Source organism: Pseudophryne corroboree, chromosome 3 (genome assembly GCF_028390025.1).
Source record: "Pseudophryne corroboree isolate aPseCor3 chromosome 3, aPseCor3.hap2, whole genome shotgun sequence".
Lineage (NCBI taxonomy): Eukaryota > Metazoa > Chordata > Amphibia > Anura > Myobatrachidae > Pseudophryne > Pseudophryne corroboree.
Genome location: NC_086446.1, coordinates 686,242,512 through 686,265,048, shown reverse-complemented (window position 1 = coordinate 686,265,048; position 22,537 = coordinate 686,242,512). Strand labels below are relative to the sequence as shown.

Genomic DNA, 22,537 nt, shown 5'->3' with positions numbered 1-22,537 from the left:
CCAATTCGCCCTGAAACACTCTGTTCCCTTAGTACCCTTGGCATCGGAAATTGAGATTTGTGGGTTAAACGGGGAACCATTATCCCAAGGTAAAATTACCTCTTGCACTAGCCAGATTTCTTTGTTTATTGGAGCCACACACTCTGAAAAATTGTCCTTTTATGTGACTGTCTGTACTTTTGCCCCATTGGTGTTGGGGTTACCCTGGTTAAGGGCCCACAATCCTCAATTTGACTGGGTCTCTGGGGAGATTCTTAGTTGGGGTACTGATTGTTTCAGGAGTTGCTTGAGCCTTCCAGTCAGGCTCTCGCAGCTAAGTTTGCCAGGATTGCCAGGGTGTTATGCAGATTTTGCGGACGTGTTCTCCAAAAAAGTTGCAGAGGTACTACCTCCCCATCGCCCCTATGACTGTGCCATTGATTTGTTGCCAAATGCTAAGCTTCCCAAGAGCAGGTTGTACTCCCTGTCACGTCCTGAGACTCAGGCTATGGCAGAGTACATTCAGGAGAACTTGGCTAAGGGATTTATCAGACCTTCACAGTCTCCAGTTGGGTCGGGGTTCTTCTTCGTGGGTAAAAAGGACGGTTCGTTGCGACCCTGCATCGACTTCAGGGAATTGAACCGTATCACGATTAAAAACTCATACCCACTGCCTCTCATTTCGGTCTTGTTTGACCAGCTTCGTACTGCCACCATTTTTTCTAAGATTGACCTACGCGGTGCGTACAATCTAATCCGAATAAGAGAGGGGGATGAATGGAAGACTGCCTTTAATACCCACTCAGGGCATTATGAATATTTGGTGATGCCTTTTGGGCTCTGTAATGCCCCGGCAGTCTTCCTGGATTTCATGAATGATGTGCTCAGGGAATATTTGGATAGATTCTTAGTTGTATACTTAGATGACATCCTAATCTTCTCCCATTCCCTGGAGGAACATCGGAAGCATGTACGCTTAGTCCTCCAGAAACTCAGAGACCACCGGCTTGGGGCGAAGCTGGAGAAGTGCGAATTTGAAGTTCAGCAAATCGCATTTCTAGGATATATTATCTCCCCAGAAGGTTTCCAAATGGAGGGTTCCAAGGTACAGGCAGTCCTGGATTGGGTGCAGCCCACTAGTTTGAAGGCGCTTCAGCGTTTCCTTGGCTTTGAGAATTTTTATAGACGATTTATCGTCTATAGTGGCGCCCTTGGTGGCACTCACTAAGAAAGGGGCGGATGTTGCTCACTGGTCTTGTGAGGCTAAAGCGGCTTTTGCCAGTCTGAAAAAGGGCATTTGTTTCGGCCAAGGTGCTGCGACACCCAGATCCAGAGCGTCCTTTTGTGGTGGAGGTGGATGCCTCTGAGATGGGTATTGGGGCAGTGCTTTCTCAGATGGGAGTGTCTGATAATCGCCTTCATCCCTGTGCTTACTTTTCCCGTAAATTTTCGCCTGCCGAGATGAATTATGACGTGGGTAACCGGGAATTGTTGGCTATTAAGGATGCACTCGAGGAGTGGAGACACTGGCTTGAGGGGGCTAAGTTTGTGGTCTCAATTCTCACTGACCATAAGAATCTGGCATATTTAGAGTCAGCGAAGCGTCTCAATGCCAGGCAGGCACGATGGGCTTTGTTTTTTGCTCGCTTTAATTTTTTGATAACATATCGCCCTGGGTCAAAAAACATCAAGGCTGATGCGCTCTCGCGGAGTTTTGCTCCAATCCAGGAGACCACCGAGGAGCCGTTGCCCATTGTTTCCCCATCATGTATTAAAGTGGGCATTACCCAGGACCTCTTATCATTAGTCCTTAGAGCACAAGAGCAGGCTCCTCCAGACCTTCCGGTAGGTCTTTTGTTTGTGCCTCCTAGGTTAAGACAGTGAGTGTTCCTGGAATTCCATGCCAAGAAGTCTGCAGGTCACCTGGGTATTGCCAGAACTCAGGAGTTGCTATCTAGGGCGGTGTGGTGGCCCTCGGTGGCTAAGGATCAGTGGGTTCGGGCATGTGACATCTGTGCCCGAAATAAGACTCCTAGAGGGGTTCCTGTTGGCCCATTACATCCACTCTCTATCCCATCTAAGCCATGGACCCACATTTCAATGGATTTTGTGGTGGACTTGCCCAAATCCTCGGGGATGACAGCCATCTGGGTTGTCGTTGACAGGTTTTCGAAGATGGCGCACTTCGTTCCACTGGTTGGGCTGCCATCGGCCAGACGCCTGTCTGAATTATTTATGCTGCATGTTGTGCGTCTCCACGGGTTGCCACTTGATGTGGTCTCTGACCGCGGATCCCAGTTTGTGGCCAAATTCTGGAGGGCATTTTGTTCCGATCTCCAGATTTCTGTCAGCTTGTCGTCGGGCTACCATCCGCAGTCTAATGGGCAGACTGAAAGGGTGAACCAGTCCCTGGAGCAGTTCCTCAGGTGTTATGTCTCCAAGTGTCAGACTGACTGGGTTGCTCATCTGTCCATGGCGGAGTTTGCCTATAACAACGCGGCTCACTCTGCTACAGGGATCTCTCCATTCCTTTGTGTGTATGGGCATCATCCTAAGGCCAATTCTTTTGACCCCCTGGACTCCACGCCTGATGGTTCCTCTGTGGTTTCGGTCCTTAGAGGTATTTGGCGGAAAGTGAAGAAAGCCCTTGTGTCTGTGTCATTAGTGACCAAAAGGGTTTTTGATAAGCGGAAAAGACCCTGCAGCTTCAAATTAGGAGACTTCGTCTGGTTGTCTACCAAGAATTTGAAGTTGAGACAGCCATCTCATAAGTTAGGCCCCCGGTTCATCGGCCCTTATAAGATCACCAGGGTTATCAATCCGGTGGCATTTCAGTTAGATCTGCCCCGTTCTTTGGGTATCAATAAAACATTTCATTGTTCCCTTTTAAAACGGGCGATTAGTAATCCTTCTTCCAGTGGAAGACCTTCCCCTCTTCTGATACGTGGCCAGAGGGAGTTTGTTGTTGAAAGGATTCTTGACTCCAAGGTGGTTCGGGGTCGGCTGTCATTTTTGGTGCACTGGAAGGGGTATGGCCCGGAGGAGCGGTCGTGGGTGCGCAGTTGTGATCTTCATGCCCCCAGACTGATACGCTCTTTCTTCTCGCAGTTCCCCGATAAACCCGGTGGTAGGGGTTCTTTGACCCCTCGTCAGAGGGGGGGTACTGTTAGGGTCTCCTGCCCTGTGCTGCCACGTCGTCATGGCAACCGGGAGACAAGTGCTAGCGGAGTGACCTGAGCGCAGCTGATACTCCGGTTCGGGTCTTTTGCTGTGCAGTGGTTATAGGCTCTGTGCATGGCAGGGGATCCGGTGCTGGTTTTTGTGCTCACAGTCTGTGAGGTCTGAGTGGGGCGTGGACAGCACCTGCTTTATAAGGCCTCTTCTCAGGGTAAGCAGATGCTGCTGAATCTTTGTTGGTTAGTCAGTTTCTGAAAGTTAGCCAGTACTGTGTAGCTTTGTATTTGTTTGTTGCTTACTGCAAATAGGCCTGGGGATTTGGTATTACACTCTGCCAATCCAGACCTAGCAGTAAGACTGGAGTCAGTCGTTTAGCTTGCTGGGGTTCTGTTACTACTCTGTGAACTTAGCAAGTTTGCGGCTGTATTCTAAGACTTGCCTGTCTAATCCTGTCTCACTTTGCTAGGTGTCAGGGGTCAGTTTAGTGGCAGTAAGATGAACCTGTGCACTGCAAGTGAGAATTAGGATTGTGGAGACTCTCCTTGTGTCTATCATTCCATCTCTGACCAAGGAGTTTACTGCCACACCCGTTGGTAACCCTTTAGGGTTTTGCTGTTGCCCTTAGCAACAGCATTTCGGGTTCTCTACGTATTAAAACACAACATCTTGCTTTTCTCATCTGAGCAGTTCTAATACAAGGGAGATACCCAGTTCCTTAGCCTCTGGGCTTCTCTGTTCACTTTGTGTGTATTTTGTTACCCTATCACCTTCTGTGTACGTTATGTCATATTCCCCAGTCTGTCTGTAAGTCCATTTGTTTTGCATAACAGTTCAAACACCAGTACATTCCTGCAGGCACTGGAGTGCATAACAGTCCTGACACCAGTACTTTCCTGCAAGCACTGGTGTGCATAACAGTTTTAAATCATAGCAGCTAAGACATACACTGTAGAAGATAATTGTTGAATGAATTTTTACTCATTTAGTCTATAGCAGTGTCCAGATACAAAAGAGCATATTTTATGTTTTTAAAATAATACATTTGATGTGTTGGAATTACCGGCCGGTGGTTATGGATGTTTTGATTTATTGAATTTTAATATTGCTATTTTTATTAGAATGAAGTAATAAACCTTTGCTCAATCTATATGCGCTGCAGTACTTTTGTTTTATTTGAATTATTCTCTGGTAAGGTTGAGTAACCTTATTTTGCTGGCAGCATATAGATTGGTGTGTATTGAGCGCTTGGCTATATTTTGTTTTTGAATGCTAATCTGACTCACAATTTCTGGTCCTGCTGTAAGATTAAGAAATTTTGGCATAAACTTTGTACCTACTACAACAAAATGTTTGCTTTGAATTTACCGTTAAATATTCGTGCAATGTTATTTGCTGATTTTTCAGAATGGTTGGGAATCTCCGACATTTCTACTATAGTTCCAGCCTTGACGGTAACAGTTGCAAAGCAGATGATACTTTCCCACTGGATATACCCGACGGCCCCGACTATACAAGAATGGGAGAATGCTCTGTTAGAAGTGGTCTATCATGAACGCCGTACGGCAACTGTGCATGCTACTAGTGGTATCAGTCTTTTCTATAAGAAGTGGGGTCTAGTTTTAAGTAATATGCCTCCACATACCCGAGATCAACTGCACAGGCTTTTTGACCCTGTCTCCAAGCGTGGCCAGCTGTCTACTCTTTCTTAAGTGTGTGCCGTCAAGAATGTGCTGTTCAATAGTGGTATTGCCTGAATGCTTTCACTAAATTTCTGGTGTGCCAACATACTATCTAAAATCCTTGTATTGAGTGAAACACCAGCTCCCTATCCCCCTATACTCTCTCCCCTTTCTATCTCCATTCCCCTCTCTTTGCTTTTTCTCTCTTCTTTCTTTTTTCTGATCTCTCTATTGCTTCCTTTGATATAAATATTAAAAAATCAATCAGCCATTATGTTTTTCATGTTAATTTCTGGAACTGTATTGTATTTATGTCCTTTGAGTATATTCCTTTAAGTACTTTCCAGATGTATGGTTGTTTTCCCATATGTACTTTTGGATGTTCAATACACAGATATAAAAAAAAAAAAAAAAAAGATCGACAGTAGAGTGATCAATAACAGCATTAGGGCGACACGTGTTAATTCGACCCCCAAATAGGTTGAACCGCTTATAGGTCGACCTTTAATAGATCAATTACACAAAGGTTGACCTGGACTTGGTCAACCGCTACTAGTTCGACCGCTACTAGGTCGACCGCTAAAAAGACGACACGCTGTTAGGTCGACTGCTAACAGGTCGACCCGCTGTTAGGTCGACCACTAACAGATCTACAGCTAATCTGTCTACTGTAACCAGACCTATCCTCAGTGTAGATATCTAATATCTTCACAATGCCCGTTAATAGCGTCTCTCCCGGCTAGTGGTCCAGCCAACCCTTTTTGTAATAGTGCCAGTACAAGTACCACAATGCCCTTGCACCGCTCCCCTCTCTGGTAGCACTGTAATCCCCTTCATTCCCCCACCCCTGTCTGTCAACACCCCCGTGCACCCTCCTTCTCCCCTGCTGCACACCTACAATGCTGCCCCCCCAGCCTCCCTGAGACCCGTCTAAACCTAGATGCCGCCACCCCCCCCCTAGTCACCCCGCTGCCTGTCTACATTTAGATGTGTAGCTATACATCCCAGTTCAGAGCGGTCTGCCGTCCGAACTCTATTATTTAACGTGGCACTACAAGTACCACAATGCCCTTGCACTGGTCCCCGCTCTGGTAGCACTGTAACCCCCTTCATGCCCCCACCCATGTCTACCAGCAGCCCAGGACACCCTCCTGCCCCCTTGCTGCACACTTGCAATGCTGCCCCCCCCAAGACACCACGAGACCAGTCTACAACTAGACGCCGCCACTATCCTCCCTAGTCAACCCGCTGCCTGTCTACATTCAGACTCGTAGCTATACACCCCAGTTCACAGATGTAGATGATGTAAAATTTTTGGCAAAGGACAGTTCCTTTCATAATGAAAGAATACTGTTATTTACAATGGAAGACAACTTCAGGAAGTTCCATGAAGCTACATACTGGATAATGGATGGCACCTTTAAGACTTGCCCGAACTTGTTTCGCCAGATTTATTCCATACATGCTATGGTTGGAACTGATGAAAAATGTCAACGGTTGTTACCACTGGTTTTTGGACTTTAAGTAGCAAAAGTGAGGAGTGCTACGCAAGATTTGTGGAAGATCTGCAGGATTATGCACTTTTAGAATTTGATATTCAGTTTGCCCCCATGTGTATCCTAACAGATTTTTAAATGGCAGCAATCAAAGCAGCAAAGTTAGTTTTTCCATGCAGCAACCATAAGTTTTGCCTGTTCCATCTGTCTCAAAACATTTGGGGGAAAAATCCAATCATTTTGACTTTCAAGCCAGTATGGAGCAGATAATGCTTTTGCAGAGAAATTAAGGCACATTCAAGCCTTTGCTTTTCGGTCCCAAGATGACATTCCAGATGCTTTTGCGCAATTGAAAGCATAAATGCCAGCAATTGCTGCCCCTGTAATGAATTATTTTGAAGAGACTTATGTACTGGGGTGTGTTAGAGACCATACAAGAATTCAGCAGGTCCCCTCCCCTTTTTTCACCCGATCTATGGTCTGTATACGAGACTATGCAAGGTGGAATGCCCCGAACACAAAATAAGTTAGAAATTTGGCATCGTAGATGGAACATTATCCTAGGACGACAAAAAGTTTGCTGTGTACAAGTTAAGAACAGAAAGTCACAGCTAGCCTAATACATAAAGTAATTTGTAACATTCAAAGAACCCCCACAAGGAGAAAAGTCAAATCAAGAGAAGAGGCGATCCAGCATTGTGTTTCACAGTTGGGTAAAGTGAATGTAATGGAATATCTGGCTGGCATTGCACACCATATTACATTAACATAAAGTTAAATAGTGACATTTTTCAATTTTCTATTTCTTCCTCTGCCATTGTTATAATTAGATACATTTTTGGAAAGTTAACGTTTGAAGTTTCAAGTTTCTATAAAAATTAAAAAAAATATACAAAAAAATTGGATGTACAGCCCTATGGTCGTGCAGCATGGCCAGCGTAGGTAAGACACCTGAGCCATGTATACTGTATACAGGATCACAGTCACAAGCTGCAACATGACCCTGGAACGGTTACGACACGCCTGCGTTTGCCACTCCCCCGTTACCTCCCACAAACACTCCCTGACTGTCAATCACTTTGCGAATACATCCTTACAGCGGCTGCTGTCACAAGACTATCGCAGCACATGTGCGACTTATACACATGCGCAATTTCTTATTATTATCCTTTATTTATATGGCGCCACAAGGGTTCCGCAGCGCCCAATTACAGAGTACATAAACAAATATTCAAAACAGAAAAACAGCAACTTACAGTTGAAGACAATACAGGACAAATACAGGGTAAATAAACATTAGTGATCAGTTTGCAAGGACTATGAAGTAACCTCATATCTCATTGTTCTCTTAACAGGTATGTCTAGTGGGACTACAAGCGCCAGCAAGCTACACTGCATCTGTTAATTATCATATATGACTTTCATGAATGCTTAGCAATAGGTATGTTTAGCTTATTAATCATTAGCAGATTTAAGCAAACTTTATTTTTTGCATTTGGGGAATGTGTGATGGTTTCATACCCCCACACCATTTGTCTGGGTAAGTTTTATTGCTTTAAATGGGTGATGGGCTAGGGGTGGGTCCAATCAATCAATGTGCTTACATACACATGTTTGTTGCTCTTTATATTAGCTTATAGTCTAGCTGAAACAGCGTGTCACGATCCGGGTATCTGGACGCCATTTCTTACCCATCAGATGCCTCCTAAGGCTGGCTCAGCGCTCCAGGACCGGATCCCATCTGTTATCCTGATGTGTACATTCCTGTATCCTCTCCTGTCACTCTGGGACGCTGTCACAGTAAACGCCATATTACACCTGGCATGGCGTCTCCCGCGGCCGCCGTCCCTGAACTTCTGCATGCAGAGTGTCTGAGTGGCGATTACGTCAGCCACGGCCTCCGCTGTGTCCGCGTGGTTGGATGTGCATCTGTCAGCCTGGCGCCTCCTGTCTCCGGTGGCCGGCGCCGCCATTACTGTTTTCAGTACCACATGGATTACAAACCAAACTTCCCTCCAAGTGTCTGCATGGGCGCAGCCATCTTGGATTCTGTCAGCTGATCATTTCCACCAATCTGTTCTCAGTATTGATAATCTGCTTAATTGCCTAGCCAATCCCTTCCTTGCTGCAGGTATAAATACCCTGTGCCTGAGCAAGGAAGGCGTCAGTGCTTTGGTTGTCAAACCTAGTTCCTGTTTGTCTCTCTCCTGTGATTGTCTTCCAGGTTCCAGCTCCTGTCTCAAGACTTCCACCATAGAGACCCGCACCAGCATTCCACCTGCGGTGTAGCCTGACTCTCCAATCCATTGTGGATTCATCTGTTTCCAGCTACAACATTACCTGCTTCCAGCTCAGCTTCCAGCAGAGTACAGCTTCCCTTAAAGGGCCGGTGTCCTTTCTACACTTTACCACTCTCCACCGGTATTATTATTTCTCCGCTCTCAAGTTCTACATTTCAGTTCATATTTCATCGCTCCCAAGTTCATTTATTATTTAACTGGTTCCAGCCAGTATCCACTCCGTGCTAACAACAGTCTGGTTCCAGCCAGTATCCACAGCAGCTGTTTTATCTTCAGCAACCCAGCTTTTCCTGGAACACCAGCTGGCACAATCCAGGGTTATCTCCATTGCTACAGTCGGGCCTGGTAAGGACTTTCCATCTAGAAGATCATAAGAACTATCTCACACTACCAGTGCCCTGTGGCTCCTGCCATCCTGTAGTACCCAGGAACTGTATTTATTCTTTGCTGACTTTTACGTTTTCTTTTACTGCTGCTGTGTTGCGGAGTTGTCATAATAAACATCATTGACTTTTATCCAAGTTGTCGTGGTCACGCCTTCGGGCAGTTATTATTCATGTTACTTACATGTAAAGGGGTCTGATACAACCTCCCAGGTTCCGGTACATCTCAGCCCCTACAACTGAGGCTGCCTCCCGTCAGCTCAGGCCCTCAGTTGTGACACAGCGTAGCTGATTCAGTGTGGGGTGAAAGCTTTCAAAGGGAGAAACTTTCTAAGGGTTTCATCTGTGACTTTTACTGGACTTCTACTGGACGGAAACTGAAAGGAAGCACCATCAATTGCACACAAAAAAACAACAACACAAACCCCCAATACTTGGACTGCAGCTACAAATGTTTGTTTACTCCTAATATTCTCCAAACCTCACTTATTTGGAAAACTATACATTCACTTTCTGCACAAACACCTGCATTGCAACTTCTACTCTGACCCTGCAAACACCTGGACAACAAATGGGTCACTGAGAAGCATATTTAATGAAGTAACACTGACTTGCAGTTTGCCAACACTGTGTAATTTTCCAACTAACATCAGCAAATATTTGATTTACTGTTACCTGTAGATAATAACGACAGTTTAACATTGAATTTATTTCTGCAAACTTCACTGCTCTCTTATTCAGCCACCACTCCTCCTCCTACTCTCATTTTGCGACCACTATTTACCCCATCCACACTATGGCCAGGCTGGCAACATCCCTCATTAATCCTCATCTTCCTATTCCTTTTTTCTGTCCCCTGTTACCACCTCTATCCCTCTCTCCCAGTCTCCTACATCTCATGCTGTCTCCTCTCCTCTGTCTGCCTCCCTTCCCCTCCTCTTCTGTTTCCCCACTGCAATTCACTTCTGCCCCTTCACACCATTTATACCCCAGCACTCAACCCTGCTCTCTCCCTCCTCTGCCTGTCTCCTCACCTCTCCTCCACCAGTATCATACTGCACTCCCTCCCTGCCTCACTCCTGCAGTCTCCCTTCCTAGCCAAGGCCCCAGCACCATCAATTCACCATCTTTATCCCTTCCTTCCCCATCAAGCTTACCTCAACGCCATAGCAATCCAGATAATCTCATTCACATCTCTCCAACAAACTCATACCCCCTATCCTGTGCACTGGAATGCCAGATCTGTTTGCAACAAATTGACCCCCACTCACGACCTCTTCATATCCAACTCCCTGCACCTCCTGGCCATTACTGAAACCTGGATTACACCCTATGACACCGCTTCTCCTGCTTCTCTCTCGGCTGGGGGCCTTACATTCTCACACACACCCCGACCTGGGGGTCGTCATGGGGGTGGTGTTGGGATCCTTTTACCCTCAAGCTACACATACCAACTTATACCTCCAGAACCATCTCTTACATTCTCTACATTTGAGGTCCATGCAATTCGCCTCTACCAACCCACTAATCTTCGAGTTGCTGTCATTTACCGTCCACCTGGCATTTCCTCTAAATTCCTCGACAACTTTGCTTCCTGGCTACCTCACTTCCTCTCTTCTGACATTCCCACCATTATCCTAGGTGATTTCAACATCCCTATCGATAACCCCACAAAACCACCTGCCTCTAAACTCCTTAACCTCACATCTTCACTTGGTCTCTCCCAGTGGACCAGCTCACCCTCCCATGTGAACGGGAGCTCACTGGATCTGGTTTTCACTCACCGCTGTGTTATTTCTGATTTTTCCAATTCCCCTTTTCCCCTCTCTGACCACCACTTGCTCTCATTCAACTTATCTATCTCTGCTCCCCCATCTCTCCCTCCTAAGGCTACCATCACTAAGCGTAATATTGAGGCTATTGACACCTCATCCCTATCCTCCCTGTTTGACTCGCTTCTCTCTCCTCTTCTCTCTCTCACATGCCCTGAACAAGCCACATCTCTATACAATGCATCTCTTACTTCAGCCCTTGACTCTGTTGCTCCGCCAACCACTATTCACCCTCGCAGATCAACACCTCAACCCTGGCACACCAAATGCACCAGATATCTACAAAAATGCTCACGTACTGCCGAGCGACACTGGAGGAAATCACGCTCTCAAGCAGACTTCCTCCATTTCAAATTCATGCTCTCATCCTTCAGTGCTGCCCTTTCCCTTGCTAAACAATCATACTTCAAAATCCTCATCTCTACCCACTCTTCCAACCCCCGGCGCCTCTTTGCCACTGTTAACTCCCTCCTCTGCCCACCACCACCTCCTCTCCCTTCCTCATTGTCTGCTCTTGACTTTGCCACTTACTTCACATCCAAGATTGACTCCATACGTCAGGACATCACATCCCACCAGTCCAGCAACCAGCCACCACCCATCCTTTGCCACCCCTCCCCTACCCTCTTACCAACTCTGACATCTTTCTCCCTAGTATCTGGTGAGGAAGTCATGGCCCTCATACACTCCTCCCCCCCCACAACCTCCCCACTCGACCCTATCCCCTCCCACCTCCTTCGCTACCTCTCCCCTTCTGCCTGTTCCCATCTTGCCCACCTTCTCAATCTCTCCCTCTCATCAGGCACTGTCCCCTCTGCCTTCAAGCATGCTCTTGTCTCCCCTATTCTTAAAAAACCTACCCTTGATCCTAACACTCTCTCCAATTATCGACCGATCTCTCTCCTCCCCTTTGCCTCCAAACTTCTTGAGCGTATTGTCTATAATCGCCTTACTGCCTTTCTTTCCTCTCACTCACTGCTTGACCCATACCAGTCTGGTTTCCGCTCTCTCCACTCCACTGAAACTGCCCTCACAAAAGTCTGCAATGACCTCCATGCCGCCAAATCTAAGGGCCACTACTCTCTGCTTATTCTTCTTGACCTCTCTGCTGCTTTTGACACTGTGGACCACCCTCTTCTTCTGCAAATCCTTCACTCTCTTGGTCTACGTGATACTGCCCTCTCCTGGCTGTCCTCCTACCTCTCCGATCGTTCCTTCTCTGTCTCCTCTCATGATGCTACCTCGCCCCCACTTCCACTAACTGTTGGTGTCCCCCAAGGTTCTGTTCTTGGGCCTCTCCTTTTCTCTCTCTATACGTCCTCTTTAGGTGAACTCATTAGTTCTTTTAATTTCCAGTATCACCTCTATGCTGATGACACTCAAATCTACCTCTCCTCCCCTGATCTCTCCACGGCTCTCCTCACTCGTGCCTCTAACTGTCTTTCTGCTATCTCTTCCTGGATGTCCCAGCGCTTTCTTAAACTCAACATGTCTAAGACTGAGCTGATCATCTTCCCACCCTCCCGCACAACCTCACCTCCCACAATCTCATTATCCATTGATGGCACGACTATCTCCTCTAGCCCCCAAATACGCTGTCTTGGTGTAATCCTTGACTCCTCCCTCTCCTTCAAACCACACATTCAGCACCTCTCACAAACCTGTCATTTTCATCTCAAAAACATTTCCAGGATCAGACCTTTTCTCACCCAGGATGCCACTAAGATCATTATTCACTCACTGATTATTTCCAGACTGGACTACTGTAATCTCCTCCTAACTGGCCTCCCTGACAATTACCTCTCTCCACTCCAGTCTATCCTCAATGCTGCTGCTCGGCTCATCTTCCTCACCAAACGCACTACATCCACCTCCCCTCTCCTACTAGCCCTTCACTGGCTTCCCTTCCCCTTCAGAATCCAATTCAAACTTCTCACTCTCACTTACAAAGCTCTCACCCAATCCTCTCCCATTTACATCTCTGACCTTATCTCCCTTTACTCTCCCACCCGTCCTCTTCGCTCTGCTAATGCACGCCGCCTCTCCTGTCTCCTGATTACTTCCTCCCACTCCTATCTCCAAGATTTTTCACGTGCTGCTCCCTTCCTTTGGAATTCTTTACCTCTCCCCCTCAGACTCTCCACCTCTCTACAAAACTTCAAACGGGCTCTCAAGACCCATTTCTTTACCAAACCCAGCCAAATCTCATCCTAACCCCCTGTTCCATGCTCTATGTACCCCATCTGTGTCACCCCTGTCTGTCTACCCCTACCCCTAGAATGTAAGCTCTCACGAGTAGGGCCCTCTTCCCTCATGTGCTCACCCTTTTCTTCTTTAATAATTCTCAACTGCCAAAATCACAGTTTTTGGGCCACCTGGAACTTATCTCTGTCATTTACTGGTGTAGTTATGCTTAGTTACCCTGTACTTGTCCAAAATTGATTTCAATTGTAAGTCACTGTTTTGATTATGTGCATATGTACTCTGTAATTGGGCGCTGCGGAACCCTTGTGGCGCCATATAAATAAATGATAATAATAATAATAATAATAGCTACAGCAGCAGATGACACTGACATAAGTATCAGGTGGCAGAAGACTGCAGGATTTGGTGCAGCTGAAGATTATTAAAGTAAGAAAAGGATAAGCACATGAGGGAAGAGGGCCCTACTCGCGAGAGCTTACATTCTAAAGGGGAGGTACTTTGCAATGGCAAAGTATCGCTCCACTGCAAACATCAACATTGCAGCCATCTCTGAAACAGGCCCAGTGTCCTTATCTAAAGCAGAAGATATCTGTGATACAGGCTTTGATACCAAAAGTTTTCACTATTTACTGTATGTGGAAGCAGCAATTTCCACATGATATTTGGAACAAATCACAATGATAAATAGTACACTACGGGGTAAATTTACTAAGATGGGAGTTCTATTTAAGAGGGGATGTTGCCCATAGTAACCAATCAGATTCCAGGTATTATCTTCTAGAAGGTGCTAGATAAATGAGAAGAAGAATCTGATTGGTTGCTATGGGCAACATCCCATCTTAAGTAGAACTCCCATCTTAGTAAATTTACCCCTACCTGTCTGGGCAGGGGTGCAGGCTGATCTCATTCCAGCTCCCTGTGCCCCTAGTGATTGACTGCAGATATCACTTGGAGGCAAGGCTTAAGTCAGGTGGCAGTGGGAGGTGGGGCATAAGTCCAGCGCTGGTAGAGAACAGGCTGGCTTCTAGGGACTGCATCACCTGCGGCCCCTAGGAGTCAGATTGGGCTGCAGCAATAGTGGGAGAGTGGCTTACCATGGGATGCGCTCTCTATGCTATGGTAGGCCGGACTGGTAGCCCCAGGGGGAGTAAACACTTCCTCTTGGGACTGGCTGGCTGTGTTTAGCAGGGAGTGCTTCCAATTGTCACTGCCACTGTGTTTGGAAGTCCCCGCAGATGGCAGATTTTACTGATCTGGTGACTGAGAGGTGGATAATCAGATACATGAAGATCTTACATCTCATAAGAGTGTTATAGGAAAGCCGCGGGCATGTTGCAAAGGTAGTTTTGGGCTAGATCGTGTACATTGGAGACCATACTCTGACAGAGATTTTGTACCTCGCATGGGGCTATTGTAAGTCCCAATGGTGCTTCCGATGGGCTAGACTGCAGCTGCTCAAAGTGGGCGTCACAGCCCCTGCGCTTTAAGACACACAGCTGTACACCAGAGGAAGGGCTTATATTGACAGTAACAAAGAGGCAAATGCGAATATGGCAAAAGGCGCTAACACAGTCATAGCAGCATCCAATCACAGAGAAAAGGCTGATTACAAACAAGTGTTGATAAAGTACAGAGTAGACATTCTGTGTGGGTTCCCCAGCATATCGTTTTAAGCTTATCGTTTGAAATTCCAGAAAGTATGAAAATGAGAGAGCAGGGAGTTCCACCCTCCAAGCTAATGCTTGCATCTGCCATGGATCATTTATCCCCTCTGTTCCTCTTGCTTGGATGCCTGGTGTTTACTGAGGGGTTAATTCAGACCTGATCGCTGGGCTGCAAATTTTGCTGTTCTGCTTTTAGATAGTCGCCGCCCCCAGGGGGAGTGTAAATTCGCCGTGCAAGTGTGCGATCCCATGTGTACGTCGAGCTGCAAAAATCCACTGTGTGCAGTCTCTGCGCAGCCCAGGACTTACTCCTACAGTGCGATGAGAACAGGCTGATCCGGGCCGGAGCTGACGCCAGACACCCTCCCTGAAAACGCTTGGACACGCCTGCATTTTACCTGACACTCCGAGTAAACGGTCAGTTACCACCCACAAACGGCCTCGTCCTGTCAATCACCTTGCGAACACCTGTGCGATCAGAATATTCACACCATCTCGTCGCTGACCAGCGATACACTTTGTTGTTGTCCGACGCGTATGTGCATTGCGGTGCATATGCATGCGCAGTTAGAACCTGATCACCCGCTGTGCGAAAACGCACAGCAGCGATCAGATCTGAATTACCACCTTAAGGTGGGTATACACTGATAGATATATCTGCCAATCAATTGATCGGCAGATATGTCTATGGACGGATCAGGCAGTGTGTTGAGCATACACACTGCCCGATCCATCGTGGGCTGACGTCATAAACTGGATGGGCGTGTACACACGCCTGCCCAGTTCAGCTGTCAATCACCGCCGGCTGCCGCAGCATGTGTACGGGCAGTCAGCCGACCGCCCGTACACACACATCGGCGCTCCAATATATCGGTAGATATATTGGCCGTCGGCTGTGCTGGAGGGCTGACGCGATATGTCTGTGAACGACGGAGTCGCCTGTACATACTGGCCGACGGACCCGCGATATATCGACCGTTCAATAGAACGGCCGATATATCGCCCAGTGTGTACCCACCTTTAGTGTGGAATGTCAGTAATCTAGTCAAGAATGAATTTGCATAACCCTTATATGGCAGATTACTAGCTTCCGGTGGTGAAGGGAGATCGCTGTCCAGCATTTCATACACACACATATAATCATTATACAAATTATAATCTGTCACTGGGATGAATGGCTGAAATGAATACTTGCTGATATTCAGTTTCCAAACGTATCCTATAACCTGGTCAGTAACTTGCATTACTGTATTTACATTTTTTCTTAGGTATAACCAAAGGTCTTGTCAGCAGAGGCAGATCTCTGGGAGGCAACGGAGTCAGCTGCCGCCGGAGCTCCTGCTTTGAAGGGGGCACCTCTCCTCCTGTTCCGTGTGTTCAGTGACATTAATCAATTAAGTTAATTGACAGCAGCCGGTATCTCTTCCTTAGCTGACTTCCCCACTTGTCACTGAACCTTACAAATCACACCCTCTTTATTATAGATACACTGGAAGCAGACACCTTACTGATGAAGCTATTTGCTCCTATAAAGGAAACATGAGGATTCTAACTATATGAAGTTATTTCTCTGACAATTACACGTAACTTCATATAGTTAGAAATAATCCTCATACTTCCTGTGCAAGAGCAGATATCTCCATCAGTAAGGTGCATGCTTCCAGTGTAATAGGTTGTGGGTTCTAATCCTGGATATGACACTTGCAAATTAATGGTCAGAGAAATAATCAGCATTGTGAGTGACTGAGCAGATCTAGTGTGTGGTTGGACCCCTACATAGATCTGCCTAGTTGCAACGGTTTTGTAGTAGCTTCATATACAGTAGTTAGAATTAGAGATGAGTGGGTTCGGTTTTACTCTGTTATTCGGATCTCAAAATGGCATCTTATTGGCTTACGGATGATATATGGGGTGGGGGGGGCACCAATATTTTTCTTGCCTCCGGGCAACTGGGATAAACTTACGCCACTGCTTGTCAAAATATTCATCTGGGCTTTTCACTCTGAGGCGTCCTGAAAATATTTTCATGTAATTGATAGTGGGCCTAATTTATATTTGTACGCAATTGCAAATGAGTTTTAGGCTTCGGAGCTGCTAATCCTTGCAAGTGAAGCTGCTGCCCAGAAAAGATGATAGGCACCCACCGGAACCATCACAAACTAATTTGCAACTGCGTACACATATGCAGACTACGCAAGAGCGAGGAACGTCGACTGCTAATCTTGCCTTATGGTCGACGCAGAAGCCATGTTCCTCCACGTACAGGATTGCAGCTGATGGCAGATACAAGCCCAAAAAAATGTCCTGTGTTTTTGTTGACACTCCCCGATACCACCCCCAAATGGTCCCTTCCTGTCAATCACCGTACGATAAACATCTTCATGCGAGAGTGGTCGCAAAAGCACCCAGGCACCTGCGCAGTGTGATCGCAGCATATGCAGTCTGCAAATAATCGCTCACTTGCGTGAACATCGGCATTGCCTACAAACATGAACAACCTACAATAATGTCTTTCACATGAGTTTTCTTCATTTTAGATGTGAGGCACTCATTTTTATTGGTCCATGGGGGGTCGCATGCTGCCATTTTTCGCAGCGCATCGATCAGGTCACTACTGTGCATGCATATGCACAGCAGTGCGCAGGCGCGTCGTACGGGCACAAAGCGGATCGTTGCTGGGCGATGGATTTTACAAAGAATCCATTTGCACAGCCAATCGCAAGGAGATGGACAGGAAGAGGGCGTTTGTGGTTGTCAACTGACCGTTTTCTGGGAGTGGTTGGAAAAACGCAGGTATGTCGAAGCATTTGCACGGCGGGTGTCTGGCATCAATTCCGGCCCCGGACAGGCTGAAGTGATCGCAAGGGCTGAGTAGGTTCAGAGCTACTCAGAAACTGCACAAACTGTTTTTGTACGTCTCGGCTGCACATGCGATCGCACACTTGCAAAGCTAAAATACACTCCCGAGTGGGCGGCGACCGGCTGCAAAAAGTAGCTAGTGAGCGATCAACTCAGAATGAGGTCCTATGTGGAGTTCTTCCCACTTCTAGAAGTCTGCGTCACACTGTTGCATTTTCAACAGTGCTTGCATTATCTGCACAAATAGCGCTTATTCTAGTCAGTTATTTATGTTGTTTTATGCGTCTGTCCACGTTTCCCCTTTCATTTCCCCTTTTATTTTGTGACATAGACCCAGTTTTTCCATGATGTATAAGGAGCCAAGATTTACTCCAGCAGAATCAGCGATAATGGTCCTTAACGCACAGTTTCTACCAAACCCCACATTAAAAATGCAAAAACTAACTTTGTCCCAAATAATTTGCACTCCACATCTGTGCACATATATTATGTATACACAAATATACTGTAACACTAATTTATATACCATTAACATTAGCTTTTATTTATTTCTAAGGCTCCATAAGGGTTCCACAGTGCTATAGACAGTGGTGGAACAAAGCAACCTTACTAAGTACAATTGTCTAACATACAAGAATACAACTTTATAGATATAAATAATTAAAAACTGCAGATTGCATAGCAACACAGGAAAGAAGGACCTGTCATTGGAGAGTAAAGAGAATGAGAGGGAATGTGACTGGGAATGAGACTGAAGATGTACAGTATCTAGGTAAGAAGTGGTTGATGACATTGAAATCAAAATGGTTCTGGTGTCTGTAGCATCTTTAACTTAAACTTCACAAGAAAAGCTGGTCAATGTGAAACATCAGGTTAAACATACAGGTCTTGACCTTTCAGCTCCTAACTGTCATTTGTCAAACCCGTAATGATTGGCTGGTGCATTATCACCTTCCACTTCTTTGGGCGGGATGTGTTTACCTCTCCCGCAGCGTTAACTGGCTTTCTTCGCGGCCACCTGTCTCCTCTCCGTCCCTGCGCTGCTATTCTCTTCTCCAGAGAGTGGTTTCTTGTACATGAGAAGAAGTCAGGAAGACAACAGAGTTACATATGTCTGATGACATGAACGTTATAGACTAAATGAACTTGAGTCTCCTATTTGTTGGATCCACACACTCATCAGTATTAATATAACACTCTTTAAACTAAACTTTAATGATATTAATTCCCTTCTAAGTAACATATATATTTGATATAATCATATGTTATAATAGTACTAACCTTGTTATATTGTATAATGTTTGTTATATGTGTTATGTAGAAATCAAAGTGTGGAATGTCACCATAGGGTTCATATTTTTCTTTCTACAATGGTGTGCAGTTACCGAGTGAGGCCTGAGAAGGAGTTTGTACCATGCAGTACTTGTCTATGCATATTTTTAGATAATGGCCAACTGTGAATTAGGGGGATATTTACTAAGCCTTGAATGGAGATAAAGTCGCTGGAGATAAAGTACCAGCCAATCGGTTCCTAACTGCCATGCCACAGGCTGTGTGGTACTTTATCTCCAGCGACTTTATATCCATCCAAGGCTTAGTAAATAGACCCCTTAACCTTTTATGTCAAACAGGACATTAGTATTTATTGAGCCAATACTTAGAAGTGTGTATACAGTATAAGCTTAATGAGGAGAGCAACTCATGGGCCTCACTCTGAAACAGATGAACAGACGATGAAGTGACGGCATTCAGCTATACCTCTTCCTAAGCACACAGGTGTTTAAATGATAGCCGATGCCTCCATGGATGTTTGATCACTGACTTCAGTGAATTGATCTCCTGAAGATGAGTCTAATAAATCCATAATGTATTGGGCAACTGTTGTGGTGTCTCTTTACTGTTCATATATTAATTCCTTGAAATCTAAACGAACATATATTCCCACTGGGAATAGGGTGTCAAAATACAGCATTTAGTAAGCATGTGTTAAACTGTAGGTCTAGTTTCTGAAATAATCCTTGGGGGTATGCGCCTAATTACTCTGGCGTCACAACCTAATGGCAAACACCCTGGTGGTCTAGTAGTTTATATGTAAGTGGAGGTGGCCCACAGGCACCTACCCGTCACAGAGGAATTAGTATAATCAACGTATAAAGGTGGTCATTCCGAGTTGATCGCTCGCAGCCGATTTTCGCAGTGCAGCAATTAAGTAAAAAAATGGCAAAAATGTGCATGGTATGCAGCGCGCATGCGCTAAGTACTTTCACACAAAACTTTGTAGATTTACACAAGCTCGAGTGATGATAAAACGATCGTAGTGTGATTGACAGGAAGTGGGTGTTTCTGAGCGGAAACTGGACATTTTCAGGGAGTGTGCTGGCCGAATGCAGGGCGTGTTTGTGACGTCAAACCAGGAACTAAACGGACTGAGGTGATCACAATCTAGGAGTAGGTCTGGAGCTACTCAGAAACTGCAGCAAATTATTTAGTAGCAATTCTGCTAATCTTTCGTTCGCTATTCTGCTAAGCCAAGATACACTCCCAGAGGGCGGCGGCCTAGCGTGTGCAATGCTGCTAAAAGCAGCTAGCGAGCGAACAACTCGGAATGACCACCAAAGTCTCAGTTTCGGATATTAGAAACTTTTTTACACAGATTTGAAATGTAATCGCTGCAGTGATCAGTGTACAATAGTAATGTGGTTTTGTCGCTTCTTGCATCTTTTAGTGGTGCAAGTGAGACTCAACTTATGACAAAAAGGATGCTTGCTGCACCTGGGTTGTAAGAACCCTGCTGCACCTAGAGTGGCTAATTGGTATGGTTGATTCTATATCGGAGTGGGAGAAGGGACCTTCTGACATGCCTAGGGGAGGAGACACGTCACCAGGGGGAGGAGCTACTGCAGAACAGGGTACCCAAAAAGTACCCTCGCTGGCTCGCTTTGCTCGCCACACTTCGGGCTCGGTGGCTCGCTCCGCTCGCCACCTGATTACTAAAGGTAATAGTTGGTGGCGTGGATAGTAGAGGAACTATCCCACTGGCCTAGCTCCTCCCCCTTGTGTCATGACTCCTCCCCCTGCCGGAAAAGGTCCCTTAGCCCACTTGGATCTAGCTTCAACCTAATTGGCATGCCTAGATCCACAGTCTATGAGGACACATCTGTAGTTGGTCTTAGTCCAATATGTATGCGGTCTCTAGCACCCAGGACATTACAGATGTTTGTGACACCATAAAGAGGTACTCTTAGCTCATGCCAGTGTGACTCCTAGTTGGAGAAGATTGTGGAGTGAGAGATGGCCTTCATAACTGCCAGCACCTGGGAGAGTTGGTGGACAATGTTGGTTGACTTTTGCCCTCCACTTAAGATGTTCCCTATTGGTAGGTACCAGTGGCAAAAAAAAAATTAAGAGCATACAGCAGTTTGCGCAGGCCTAAGACAGATCTTGATATTGCCGTATCTGGCTCAAAATGTTCCTTGCTGAAGTCATCAAGTTGGTATGATTTTTAGTCAAAACATCTTTTTCCAGAAATCAAACATAGAGCCTCAGTAAAGCAGGTTCCTCAAGGGATAATTGCAGCTCATGAACATTGATTAAACCTTCTCTAATGCCAGTAGGCACCACATTGCACCATGGCTTTGTTCACGTGCTGGTGAGTATAGCAAAGGTATGGGATTGGAGCCATTAGGCAACCTAGCAACCAGAGCTCACAGAAGGATCAAGATTGGAGATTATAAGAAATCAAATCCAGTTTGCCAGTAAATCAGTTTCCAATGAGGCTCTGTATGGGAACAATAATTACAGTCCCACCTGAATGCCTTTTTCAAGAAGCCATTCATATTACTGTATAAAAGTTGTTCAAAATCTCAATAGAAAATATTGTGGTTTGAAATTTGTGTAAAATGTAGTAATAATCAGTTTCTTCCTTCTGTGGTAAATCCTGCAGTACTGTATGTTTGTTGCAGACTACAATCTAGCAAAGCTTCAACACAGGCAACATGGACTAATCTTTGACGTAAAAGGTAATTTACAGTAGCAAATAAATCTCTTTCTCGTGGGAAGGTAAACTTCATTTATGAGTGGCACCAGAGCTTCTGATAACGTCCAGTGAGTTTTACCTCTTGCTCTCACATCACATGCCATCTGTTGGGCAGAAGGTACTAGTGGTGGAATTGTTCTACAGGGAATCACGCTTAGGGAGGAAGTTACTAATTAAAGTAAAATGTAACGTTAACTTCCACAGAGCTCACTGTTGATGAACGATAGGATTGGCTGCTCTAGTTAATTAAGGCACTACGATTTTTAAGCCACTGAAGGCTTCTAGGCCAGTGTGTCTGTCAGACAGCATCAAGGTTTCATTTGACTTATTTTTAGGTGTGACAGAAGCTTTTGTCTGGCACATAGATACATGAACCTGTAGGGGCAATTACAAGGAATTTCCTTCGGTTGTTGCATATAAAATGTGAAGAAAAAAAATGATTTAATAGAAAAATAAAAAATCTGTTACATACATGGAATAGGTATATGTAAGCACTAGGCAATATTCTGATCTACATTTTCAACCAGTAGCAATGCACAAAATGAGCTAGTACACAACAGTATGACGTACCACTACATTTCACCAGATAACTGAAGGCCGAATAAGCCAGGAGGCTGTTAAATGCCCAGGTTTGTGTCCTCTTGTCAGCTCATGTTATCTTAGATAAACAAGAATTAGTTGGCAGTATATGGCTTATTCCTTGCTCATTGTTTTGTTGCTTCTTTCTTTTTCTTACTGTCTCTTTTTTCTGTACTTTAATCTTCTCTCCTCACCTTTTATTTCATCCACAATCTTACCCATCATGCAGACCTCAAGCACATTTCTGTCACACCCACCAATTTCCAGGCTCCCCTGCTTCCTTTGTGGAGATTCCACCTCCTTGCTGTGGCACCTGTTCCATGCCGGCCCCTGTGGCCTGGTCATTTA

General features: G+C 45.6%; 1 protein-coding gene across 11 annotated transcripts in view; it reads right to left on the bottom strand.

The window, feature by feature from the left end:
• CALHM3 (calcium homeostasis modulator 3) overlaps positions 1-22,537 on the bottom strand; it is a 140,569-nt gene that overhangs the window by 82,331 nt on the left and 35,701 nt on the right. For 7 of the 11 annotated variants that reach the window (XM_063961996.1, XM_063961992.1, XM_063961995.1 and 4 more), the window contains one exon: positions 18,556-18,643. The exons of 3 other annotated variants lie outside the window; for them this stretch is intronic. The gene's annotated coding sequence lies outside the window, so the exon portion shown is untranslated. Of the gene's footprint in view, positions 1-18,525; positions 18,644-22,537 lie in introns of all 11 variants that reach the window. One more of the 11 variants, XM_063961993.1, reaches the window with a different exon arrangement.